The sequence below is a fragment of the Octopus bimaculoides genome, chromosome 28, assembly GCF_046866305.1.
Source record: "Octopus bimaculoides isolate indiv1 chromosome 28, ASM4686630v1, whole genome shotgun sequence".
Lineage (NCBI taxonomy): Eukaryota > Metazoa > Mollusca > Cephalopoda > Octopoda > Octopodidae > Octopus > Octopus bimaculoides.
In genome coordinates, this window is record NC_142955.1 from 23,447,711 (window position 1) to 23,460,210 (window position 12,500).

Below are 12,500 nucleotides of genomic sequence, written 5' to 3' on the forward strand. Positions count from 1 at the left end.
TATGACAGGTAAATCCAACAGAATTATATATATATATATATATATAAAACTGCAATAGAGGACTCTAAAACATTTGGACAGGTAGACGATACAAAGGCGAACAAGAGAAACAACAATTAGAAGGACAGGCAAAAATAGACGGGTCATTCGTAGCTTTCTTTCCTCAGTCAAGTACCAGAAGTCACAACAGTTTCGGGCAGTTATGTATAAATATGCATGGATGGATGGATAGACATGCACACATAAAAGCATGCATATTCATACACACAAGCACACAAAGTCATCTAAAAACAAAATAGACACCCTAAATTATATTGTTTAATCTGTGTGGATCCTATTGAATCAGCATCATGCTCAAAAGGGATAGACAATTAAAAACTACACAAGGCACTTCAAATATAAATACTAGACTAGGTATTTAAATGCATCAAATGACACATTATTTCTAACAAAAGATATTTAAAAAATGATGGTATACATTCATAAATATGGATAAATACATATGGGACCTTGATGACTGCTATTAAGCAGGAAAGTGTACTAGTCCTTATATATTTAATACTCAGTATTTCATATATTCAATAGGACATTCAATACTTCATTTCATTTTACTATTTATATTATATATTCCATATTCTATATCCCACATTAATTTTATAAGAATATAAATAAAACATAAAAAACAGAGTTGGAACTCTTTTAAATAATATCATCATCATCATCATCATCGTCGTTTAACGTCCGCTTTCCATGCTAGCATGGGTTGGACGATTTGACTGAGGACTGGTAAAACCAGATGGCAACACCAGGCTCCAATCTGATATATATATATATATATACATAATATGTATGAATATATACATGTATAAATACATATTCTGAAGAAGTCATAGGCTAACGGGTTTTAGGGTCTGACGATACACCATAAAGCAAAACCCCTTATGGACAGGAAGCCTAGGGTAACCCCATAAACAGGCCTTTCTCATTGCTTATATATATATATATATATATATATATATAATAATAATACAAAGAATATATATACATGTATACACACATATATGTACATTCTTACATCTACATGTGTATATAGATGCATATCAAGGTACAGGACGTTAGAACAATGAACTACAGACAACGGAACGAACACATAGGAAAACAGAAAGCCACTTGGAATATTCCTTCATCAGCTGCCTCTATTCTAACCTGACGTTTCGAAGATAAGACAGAACGTACTCTAGAATAGTCTCTTCCTGAGTAGTGGATCAACCCACTACACAGAGGATTCTATAATACATATAGATACACCACACACAAATATATATACATATATGTATGTATGTATGTATATTATACATAGGTACAGGCTATGTGGTAAGAAGCTTGCTTCCCAACCACATGGTTTCAAGTTCAGTTCTACTGTGGCACCTTGGCCAAGTGTCATCTTCTATAGCCCCAGGCTGACCAAAACCTTGCTAGTGGATTTGGTAGAGAGAAACTGAAAGAAGCCTGCCGTATATATATATGTGTATGTGTATGCATATGTGTGCGTGTATACATATGTGTGCGTGTGTTTGTCCCCCATTGCTGCTTGACAGAGCTGGTGTTGGTGTCTTTACATCCCTCTAACTTAGCGGTTTGGAAAAAGAGACTGACTGAATAAGAACCAGGCTTTAAAAATAATTAAATAAATAATTAATTAATTAATTACTGGGGTCGATTCATTCAACTAAAAATTCTTGAAAGTGGTGCCCCAGCATGGCCGCAGTCTATTGACTGAAACGCAAAGCAGATAGAAAAAAATACACACACACACATGCTTGCACTTCATGCATAAAACAGATGAATGCTGTTACGCAAGAGATTTTTAATCATGGACGAAAGAAGGTTAAAAATGGATAAGTGAAGCAGCAAATTGTTTGCTGCTTTCAATGAGAAGGGGAGATAATAATGTCAAAAAAAATTGAAAATATTCTTCACAGTCCAGTAAAACCCTCGCTATATCGTGGTTCACCGATCAAAGTTTATTATTTAAGCTTACGTCGATTCCTCCATGGTGTTTTTTTGCATTTATAATAAAATAAATGGTAATTTTTTAGATTAACACCCGCACGATTTTCACTAGGGTGTTAGGGTTAGGGTTAGGGTTAGGATTAGTGCTAGGTTATGGTCTTAGGGTCAGGGTTAGGGTTAGGTTTAGGTAATCGTGCGGGTGTTAATCAGAAAAATTATCAAATAAATTGTTGTTGTTGTTGGCACTCCGTCGCTTACGATGTCGAGGGTTCCAGTTGATCCGATCAACGGAACAGCCTGCTCGTGAAATTAACGTGCAAGTGGCTGAGCACTCCACAGACACGTGTACCCTTAACATAGTTCTCGGGGATATTCAGCGTGACACAGAGTGTGACAAGGCTGACCCTTTGAATTACAGGCACAACAGAAACAGGAAGTAAGAGCGAGAGAAAGTTGTGGCAAAAGAGTACAGCAGGGTTCGCCACCATCGCCTGCCGGAGCCTCGTGGAGCTTTAGGTGTTTTCGCTCAATAAACACTCACAACGCCCGGTCTGGGAATCGAAACCGCGATCCTATGACCGCAAGTCCGCTGCCCTAACCACTGGGCTATTGCATCTCCACACCAAATAAATATATATAAATTATAAAAAAAAAAAAAAAAGACAGAGTGCACCACTGTTTCTACTTCACAGATTCTCACCTATCGCAGGTGGTTTTGGAATGTAACACCTGGGATAGTCGAGCGATTTGTAGTCTTAACAGGTTTAAGGGGAGAAAAAAAAACAAATCTGATTTCTATTCCAGAGTTGTTAAATAACAGCTATTGATGATGCCTCAAACATACATTTATTCATTTATTTATATAACACTGAGAAGGTGAGTGGCTTTATGGTTAGGGGTACCAGCTCATGAGCGTAAGATTGATATCTGGTGGGGTGTCGTGTCCTTCACGTTGCTCCAGTCCACTCAGCCGTCAAACATGAGCAGTGCTTGTATTTCGAAGGGGCCAGCCATGTCACATTTTGTGTCATGCTGAATAATCTTGAGAACTACGTTAATGGTATGCTTGTGTGTGATGTACTCAGCCACTTGTACATCGATTTCATGAACGGGCTGTTCCATTGATCGGATCAACTGGAACACTTCTCGTCATAACTGGCAGAGCGCCAGTGTGTATGTATATATGCATGCATGTATGTATGTATGAATGTACATATGTTATGTATATGTGGTGTGTATGTATGTGTGTATGTTTGAATGTATGTATGTACATACCTACCTACCTACGTATGTATGTATGTTTGGTTTCAGTCCCACTTCATAGCACCTTGGGTAAATGTCTTCTTCTATAGGCTTAGGCAGACCTAACCCTTGTGAGTGGATGATTTCGCAGATAGAAACTGAAAAGAAACCCATTTACTGTGTGTGTGTGTGTGTGTGTGTAGATATGTGTATATATACATATGTGTGTGCATGTGTGTATGTATGTATGTGCACGTATGTATGCATGTATGTGTGTATGTATGTACATATGTGTGTGTCTGTATGTGTGTGTGTGTGTATGTATGTGTGAGTGTGTTTGTATGTGTATGTATGTATGTTCCTAAATGTTAGCAATGGTCTTCCGCAGTCACGAGTGGATGGCCATCAGGTGTGTGTGTGTGTGTGTGTGAATGTATGTATGTATGTATGTATGTATGTATGTACGTACATATGTGTGTGTGTACGTACATATGTGTGTGTGTGTATAGGTACGCATGCAGGGCTGGGCCTAGGGTGGCTGGCACCCCAAGCAAGCCAAACTTTGGCACCCTGACAACTATAATTTTTTAAAATCTTTCACAAGGAGAAAATCTGAAAACATAGACTAAGAAGTACCTGGCACCCGGGGTGACCACCCGAGTTGTCGGTACCTTAAGCTGGCCTGCAGGTATGTATATATTGTTACACTTTCTTTTATTCTTTTACTTGTTTCAGCCATTTTGACTGCGGCCATGCTGGAGCACCGCCTTTAGTTGAGCAAATCGATCCCCAGGACTTATTCTTTGTAAGCCCAGTGCTTATTCTATCGGTCTCTTTTGCTGAACTGCTAAGTTACGGGGATGTAAATACACCACCATCGGTTGTAAGCGATGTTGGGGGACACACACACAAACACACACACTTATACACAAAGAGGCAAGCCATTAACAGGTTGCCTAACATACTAGAAAGAACAGTCAAAAAGTCCGAACCACATTTTAAGAGCAATTTTGAAGGGAATGAAAAATAAAAACATATATATATGATGGGCTTCTTTTAGTTTCCGTCTACCAAATCCACTCACAAGGCAAAGCGTACTGTGGCCAGCAATGTGTAACAACATCTGTTAGTCTGGTCAGTCACAAAAAACAGGTGAAGGAACAATAAACAAGGTATATTCCTTTGATGTTCAGGAAAAATGGAAGACGTTTTGATGTTTTTTGAGCCTAGATTCCTCTAAAGAAAAGAACAAGGAAAGAAAACAAGGAGAGAGGAAAAGAAACAGAAAGAGAGAAACAAAATTGTTTTTTGATTGCTGGTTTCACATATTGAATTGATTGGAACAACTGTTGCTTTTAAATTAATAATCTGTAAATAAAAGGTACTACAATTGTTTCAATCTGGGTATGCACTTCAGGAGAAAGCACAGCGGGCTGTTACAGGACTTTCATAATATTATATAAGATACATCTGATGTACTTTCGAAACAATTGTAGTACTTAATAACCACTACCATCCTTTTTATTTACAGATTGTGTGGCAAGAAGCTTGCTTTCCACCCACATGGTTCCGGGTCCAGTCTCATTGCGTGGCACTTTGGGCAAATGTCTTCTACTATAGCCTCAGGCCGACCAAAGCATTGTGAGTGGCTTTGGTAGACGGAAACTGAAAGAAGCCCGTCGTATATATGTATATGTATATATATATATATGTGTGTGTGTTTGTCAACCCAACATCGCTTGACAACCGATGCTGGTGTGTTTACGTCCCCGTAACTTAGTGGTTCAGCATAAGAGACCGATAGAATAAGTACTAGGCTTACAAAGAATAAGTCCTGAGGTCGATTTGCTCAACTAAAGGCAGTGCTCCAGCAAGGCCGCAGTCAAATGACTGAAACAAGTAAAAGAGTACAAAAGAGAGTCACATTTTTTGTTCTATAGTGCATTGTTGTACCATTCAAAACTTTTTATTCTTTACAAACAATACACAATGCTTCAAGCAAACTACAATACTCTCCTATATGTATACACACATATATATATATACATACACACACATTTTAACACCCTACATATCTTCTACCCTTTTCAGCACCCTCTCATGCCTACCCTTAAGCTCTCCATTCATTATATCCTCTTTTATGTACCCTGCATCTCTCTCCTCATCAGTCTTATACCTTGCACATGACCCCTCTACCATCTGATATATCTTTCCTGAACCCTTTCTATCTCTCCTCTCTTATATCTCTCCACACTGATATCTCTTTATTCATCACACATTACATTCACCTCAGCCCCCATTTCTAACCATCTGTTACTCTCCTCTCATACCATTCTCTACCCACCCACCCCTCCTATCAGAGCTGAATTAACCATTAAGCAAAATAAGCATGTGTTTAGGACAACAAGGGATGGAGTGGGGAGGGAGCACCAGAGAAATGGTAAATGGTTTACGGCACAAAAGAAATCACTTTAAACTTGCTAAAATGATATTTAGAGTGGTTTATATGATCAGAAATAGAATTTCGAAGTGTTCATAGTAAGAATCTGATCAAAGATTTTGCAATTAAAATAAAAAAAGTAGGAGAAAACTTTTCAGATATAAAAAAAAGTGGAATTTTATACAAAAATAAACATTACCATAAATCCCATATTTGTGTGTGTGTCTGTGTTTGTCCGCCCACCACCATTGCTTGACAACTGATGTGCGTGTGTTTATGTGCCTGTACCTTAGTGGTTTGGCAAAAGAGACAGAATAAATAGTAGGCGTAAAAAGGAAAAGAATAAGTCGTTTGGTCAATCTGTTCAACCAAAGGCGGTGCTCCAGCATGGCCACAGTCAAATGACTGAAACAAATAAAAGACAAGGCGGTGAGCTGGCAGAGTCATTTGCACGCCGGGCGAAATGCTTAGCGGTATTTTGTCTGCCGTTACGTTCTGAGTTCAAATTCCACCGAGGTCGACTTTGCCTTTCATCCTTTCGGGGTCGATAAATTAAGTACCAGTTATGCACTGGGGGTCGATGTAATCGACTTAATCTCCTTGTCTGTCCTTGTTTGTCCCCTCTATGTTTAGCCCCTTGTGGGCAATAAAAAAAAAAAGAAGAAACAAGTAAAAGAAGATATATATATATATATAGTGGACACAGATAGTGTGTCGTTAACCAGCTGGAGGAGGTGTCCTCCTGGGGTTAGAAAAGAGTAGTAACAGTGTTCTGTACAGAACAATCATGTTGAGGTGGTAACAACCATTACTTTCAGTAGAGCTGCAACTTGCATCTCTTACAGAGTTTTTAGAATTAGCTACTCTGCTTGTTAGGTGGAGGTGCAATGGCCCAGTGGTTAGGGCAGCGGACTTGCGGTAATAGGATCGCGGTTTCGATTCCCAGACCGGGCGTTGTGAGTATTTATTGAGCGAAAACACCTAAAGCTCCACGAGGCTCCGGCAGGGGATGGTGGCGAACCCTGCTGTACTCTTTCACCACAACTTTCTCTCACTCTTACTTCCTGTTTCTGTTGTGCCTGTAATTCAAAGGGTCAGCCTTGTCACACTGAATATCCCCAAGAACTACGTTAAGGGTACATATGTCTGTGGAGTGCTCAGCCACTTGCACGTTAATTTCACGAGCAGGCTGTTCCATTGATTGGATCAACTGGAACCCTTGTCGTTGTAAGCAACGGAGTGTCAACAATTCTGCTTGTTATATATATATACACAGACATGGAGGAAGTAAATATACACCTTTAATTTTCAAAATTTCTAATCTAAGTGTCTTAATATGTTTTCAGCGGTGTAGAATTTACAATGTAATTATTCTTTTTCATTCCAGGTGCCATTATATTAAACATTTGTGAAGAGTAACCAGGCCACGCACAAAAAATTCAGCAGAACTGTCAGATTTTCAAAGAGGTTGTATTGTCGGGCAATCTGAGGCTGGTCTTAGCTAGTGAAAAATTTCCTAAAATCTTCAAATTCCTCTTGCTACTGCTAATAGAATTATAGTGCAATCCAAAAGCCAAGGAAAGGAATCAACATATTCTCATCCCGGCCGATCTGGGCCCTCGGAAAGGAAGCTTCGCTGTTTGAAGAGAATTTTGGAAAACGAACCCCGTTTGAAGGCTTCTGACATTGCAAAAACAGCTAGAAGTTAGTCCAAGAACATGTGTTACATATCTGCGTAAGCTTGGGTATTATGGACGAGCAGCTAGAAGAAAACTTCTCCTTCAACCAATTGATATCAAATAAAAGAGTTTGCAAATTAAAGGTGTCTATTTACTTCTTGCATGTCTGTGTCGATATGTTTTGCAAGTACTTGGTTACCCTGTCAGTGCAGGTGCCACTTAAAAGCACCCAGTCCACACTGTAAAGGGGTTGGTGTTCGGAAGGGCACCCAGCTGTTAAAACCTTGCCAAAACTGACCTCGCCTGTGCTTGTGCCACGTAAAAAGCACTAAGTCCACTCTGCTGAGTGGTTGGTGTCAGGAAGGGCATCCAGCTGTAAAAATCCTGCAAATACAATCAAAGAAGTCCAGTGGAGGCTTCAGCCTGGCCAGTTCCTGTACCATCCGACCCATGCTGGCATGGAACATGGATGTTAAATGATGATGATAATTATTATTATTATTATATATATATTATATAAACATATATGCATATGGTTGTATTTATGTATATATATATATATATATGTGTGAATATGTGTACACATATACAAGACAGAATATGTATATATATATATATATATATATATATATATATATATGTGTGTGTGTGTGTGTGTGTCCAACGATAGCTTAGCTGGCTGAAGCTTTGAAGTCACTGTCAACAACATTCTTGTATAAGGATACTAAATTTGTACTCAACAAAAGTATAGAGTAACTCTCAGATTAATGTAAAATTTGGTTTTATAACTGAACTTAAATATATATATATATATATATATATATATATATATATATATATATATAGCCGCAGGAGTGGCTGTGTGGTAGGTAGCTTGCTTACCAACCACATAGCTCTGGGTTCATTCCCACTGTGTGGTACCTTGGGCAAGTGTCTTCTACTATAGCCTCAGGCCGACCAAAGCCTTGTGAGTGGATTTGGTAGACGGAAACTGAAAGAAGCCCATCGTATATATGTGTGTGTATATGTTTGTGTGTCTGTGTTTGTCCCCCCCCCCTCCCCTATGTCCCCGTAACTTAGCAGTTCGGCAAAAGTGACCGATAGAATAAGTACTAGGCTTACAAAGAATAAGTACTGGGGTCGATTTGCTCGACTAAAGGCGGTGTTCCAGCATGGCCGCAGTCAAAATTTACTGAAACAAGTAAAAGAGTAAAAGAGATGTGTGTGTGTGTGTGTGTGTACTTTCTGTTTGTATTATTGGCATAAGACACAACATGTGTACACACACACACACACACCACACACACCACACACACTCTATTTCACCGCATCAGTCTGAAGTGAGTTGTCAGTCAATTGATAAGGATACTCAGACAGTGGAATACAATCTGTTGGTCATCGACGCTCTTACCCACTGCTTCATTGTTAGCGGTCAATTATTGACCGGTTATCCTTTGTCTATGCTGTGTTCATTGTATTGTTCAGCAGCCAGGATGTGTGGTGTATGTTGGGCTGTTTAGTCTGGCCGTAATGATTTGGAATGCTGTATTTGGGGCAGTGCTGTGTGTCGGTTAGGACATGGTGCATAGAATAGGGGCAGTGATGCATGCACATGGATACATCTGTGCATGCACACATACACATGTATGCATGCACACACATACATGCATGTACATACACATACATGTATACACACGTGTATGCATGCACACATTCATGAATGCACACACACATATACACATACATGCACAAACACATGTACATGCACATACATGCATACATAAACAGACACACGTGCATGCGTGCACACATGCACACACATAAATACACTAACATGCACAAACACACATGTGCCTGAATGCACACATGCACATAGGCACAAACACACATGCATGCAAAGACATACAGACACACACTCGTGCATGCGCATATGCACACAAACATGAATGCACACACATACACAAATATACACACACACACAGACATACATGGTGGGCTTCTTTCAGGTTCCTTGGTCAGCTCAGCATTAATAGTAAAAAAAACATTTGCTTATATTGCCATGCAGTAGGAATGAACCTGAAACCATGTGGTTGACAAGGCAAACTTCTTAACCACACAGCCATGCCTGCATCTAGATCCCCACCAGAGCCTATGATACATGAGGGGTGCTGAAAGGTTCCTGGCTTAGGATAAAAGAAAATACAGGAGGATCAGTTAATTATGATTTTATTCAAGATATTCCCCTCTCAGATTCACACACTTATTGCAGGGGTCCTTCAGTTTTTCTAAGATCTGTAAAAGAACTCAGAAAGTTGGGCCTCTAACCAGGCCTTTCATGATACCCTTAAAACCAGGAACACTTCAACACCTTGCCCTTGTATTACATATATATATATATATATATATATATAGGCACAAGAGTGGCTGTGTGGTAAGTAGCTTGCTTACCAACCACATAATCCCGGGTTCAGTCCCACTGTGTGGCACCTTGGGCAAGTGTCTTCTATTATAGCCTCGGGCCAACTAAAGCCTTGTGAGTGGATTTGGTAGATAGAAACTGAAAGAAGCCTCTTGTATATGTATGTGTGTGTGTCTGTGTGTTTGTGTGTCTGTGTTTGTCTCCCCACCATTGCTTGACAATCAATGCTGGTGTGTTTACGTCCCCGTAACTTAGTGGTTCGGCAAAAGAGACCCCTGTTGTACTCTTTCGCTCCAACTTTCTCTCACTCTTTCTTCCTGTTTCTTGAGTAATGCTGCGATGGACTGGCGTCCCATCCAGCTGGGGGGGGGGACACATACACCATAGAAACCGGGCCCATGAACCTGGCTAGGCTTTAAAAGGGCAAGAAAAACAAAATTGTTTGTATTTTATCTTATGTCCATTATCTGGAAATCTTTCACCACACATTTGTGACCTCTTCAGTGACTTTTCCATCCACATGTACCTTATTGTATTTAGTCCATTCTAAAGACAATGGACTAAACAGAACAGGAAGAAACACGTGGATAGAAAAGCTGCTGAAGAGGTCACAGATGTGAGATGAAAGATTTCCAGATAATGGGTGTCAGATAAGATGAGAACAATAATGAGTGAAGAATGAATATATAGTGCGTGTGCTTATTTGGCAAAAAGAAAAACAAAACGACCAACCCGAAATATAACAAAATCTGTTTCAACACAGGATTTCACATCAAGAATCTTGCAAAATAAATTCATCATCACCATCATCACCAACATCATCATCACCACCATCATCATCATCACCATCATCATCACCACCACCACCACCACCACCACCACCACCACCATCATCATCACCAGCATCACCAACATCATCACCACCACCACCACCACCATCACCTAACGTCTGCTTTCTATGATGGCATGGGGTTGGATGGTTTGATTGAAAGCTGGTAAGCTTGGAAGCTGCACCAGGTGTTCCAATCCGATTTGGCAATGGTTTCTACTGCTGGATGCCCTTCCTGACGCCAACCACTCCAAGTACATCATGGGTGCTTTTTATGTGCCAGTTACGCACCACTGGCATCGGCCATGACTACAATCTCGCTTGGCTTGACACACTTCTCAAGCACAGTTTATTGCCGAAGGTCTTGGTCACCTGTCACTACCTCCATGAGACCCAACATTCGAACAGTGTTTTTTTGTTTGTTCCACTGGCACAGGTGCCAAGTTACATGACACTGGCATTGGCTATAGCTACAATCTCACTTGGCTTGACTGACAACTGACCAAGTCAGCTTGATGCATCTTCTCAAGCACAGCAAATCACCACACCTCCTAGTCCCTTGTCATTTCCTTAAAAAGGCCCAGAATCTGAAGATCCTTTCTCAACACTTCGTCCTATGTCTTCCTGAGTCAACCCCTTCCACAGATTCCCACCACAATTACAGTTCAGCACTTCTTCTTTATGCAGCTGTCCTCATCAATATACATCACATCACCAAACTAGCACAGCCTTCTCTCTTACACACAACATCTGATGTCTCTTATCCCCAGTTTTTCTCTTAAATCATTTATATTCTGTCATGCATGCACAGTGACATGCATGATAGAGTGCAAATGTTAACTAAAAAATAGGGGACACCTTAGCCTGCATGACAAAGTGTAAATGTTATCTGAAAAATAGGGGCATCTTAGCCTACACGACAAAATGTAAATGTTATCTGAAAAATAGGGGACACTGTACCTTGTATGACAAAGTGTAAATGTTATCTGAAAAATAGGGTACATCTTACCCTGTATGGTTATCTGAAAAATAGGGGATACCTTATCTTGTATGACAGAATGTAAATGTTATCTGAAAAATAGGGGACACCTTATCCTGCATGACAGAGTGTAAATGTTATCTGAAAAATAGGGGACACTTTATCCTACATGACAGAATGTAAATGTTATCTGAAAAGGGGCCTCTTATGCTGCTAAGCCTGGGGCCTATTATGCTGCTAAGCCTGGGGCCTATTATGCTGCTAAGCCTGGGGCCTCTTATGCTGCTAAACCTAAGGCCTTTTACGCTGCTAAGCCTGGGGCCTATTATGTTAAGAACAAGCCTTTAGGTATAGGGGCTTATTTCTAGCCATGTAATTTTCTTGCAGTTGTCTCACAAGGAATACGGGGCATGAGTGAGGCCCCTCCCTCTGCCAAAACTGAAATCCACCTTACACTGAATCCAAATTAAACTTGTCTCAAAAATAATGCTTTCCAGATGAAAATTACAAAATCAATGATAATCGAAGCAGATACAGGTAAACATGTAACTGTGACATTGATCAGTGATATTGATTAACTGATTAGTCTGAGAGAGAGGGTGGTGAGAGAGGGGGTGTTTGAGAGAGAGAGAGAGAGGGTGTGTGTGTGTGTGAGAGAGAGAGTGTGTGTGAGAGAGAGAGTGTGTGTGAGAGAGAGGGTGAGTGAGAGTGTGTATGTGTGAGAGAGAGTGTGTGTGTGTGCGTGTGAGGGAGGTGTGTGTGAGAGAGAGAGAGTGTGTGTGTGAGAGAGAGGGTGTGTGAGAGAGAGTGTGTGAGAGAGAGAGAGAGTGTGTGTGTGTGTGTGTGAGAGTGTGTGTGTGAGAGAGGGTGTGTGTGAGAGAGAGAGAGAGTGTGTGTGT

General features: G+C 40.2%; 1 long non-coding RNA gene across 2 annotated transcripts in view; it reads right to left on the reverse strand.

The window, feature by feature from the left end:
• The window catches only part of LOC149130767 (uncharacterized), a 64,856-nt gene that overhangs the window by 25,601 nt on the left and 26,755 nt on the right, over nucleotides 1–12,500 (reverse strand). The window lies entirely within an intron of this gene.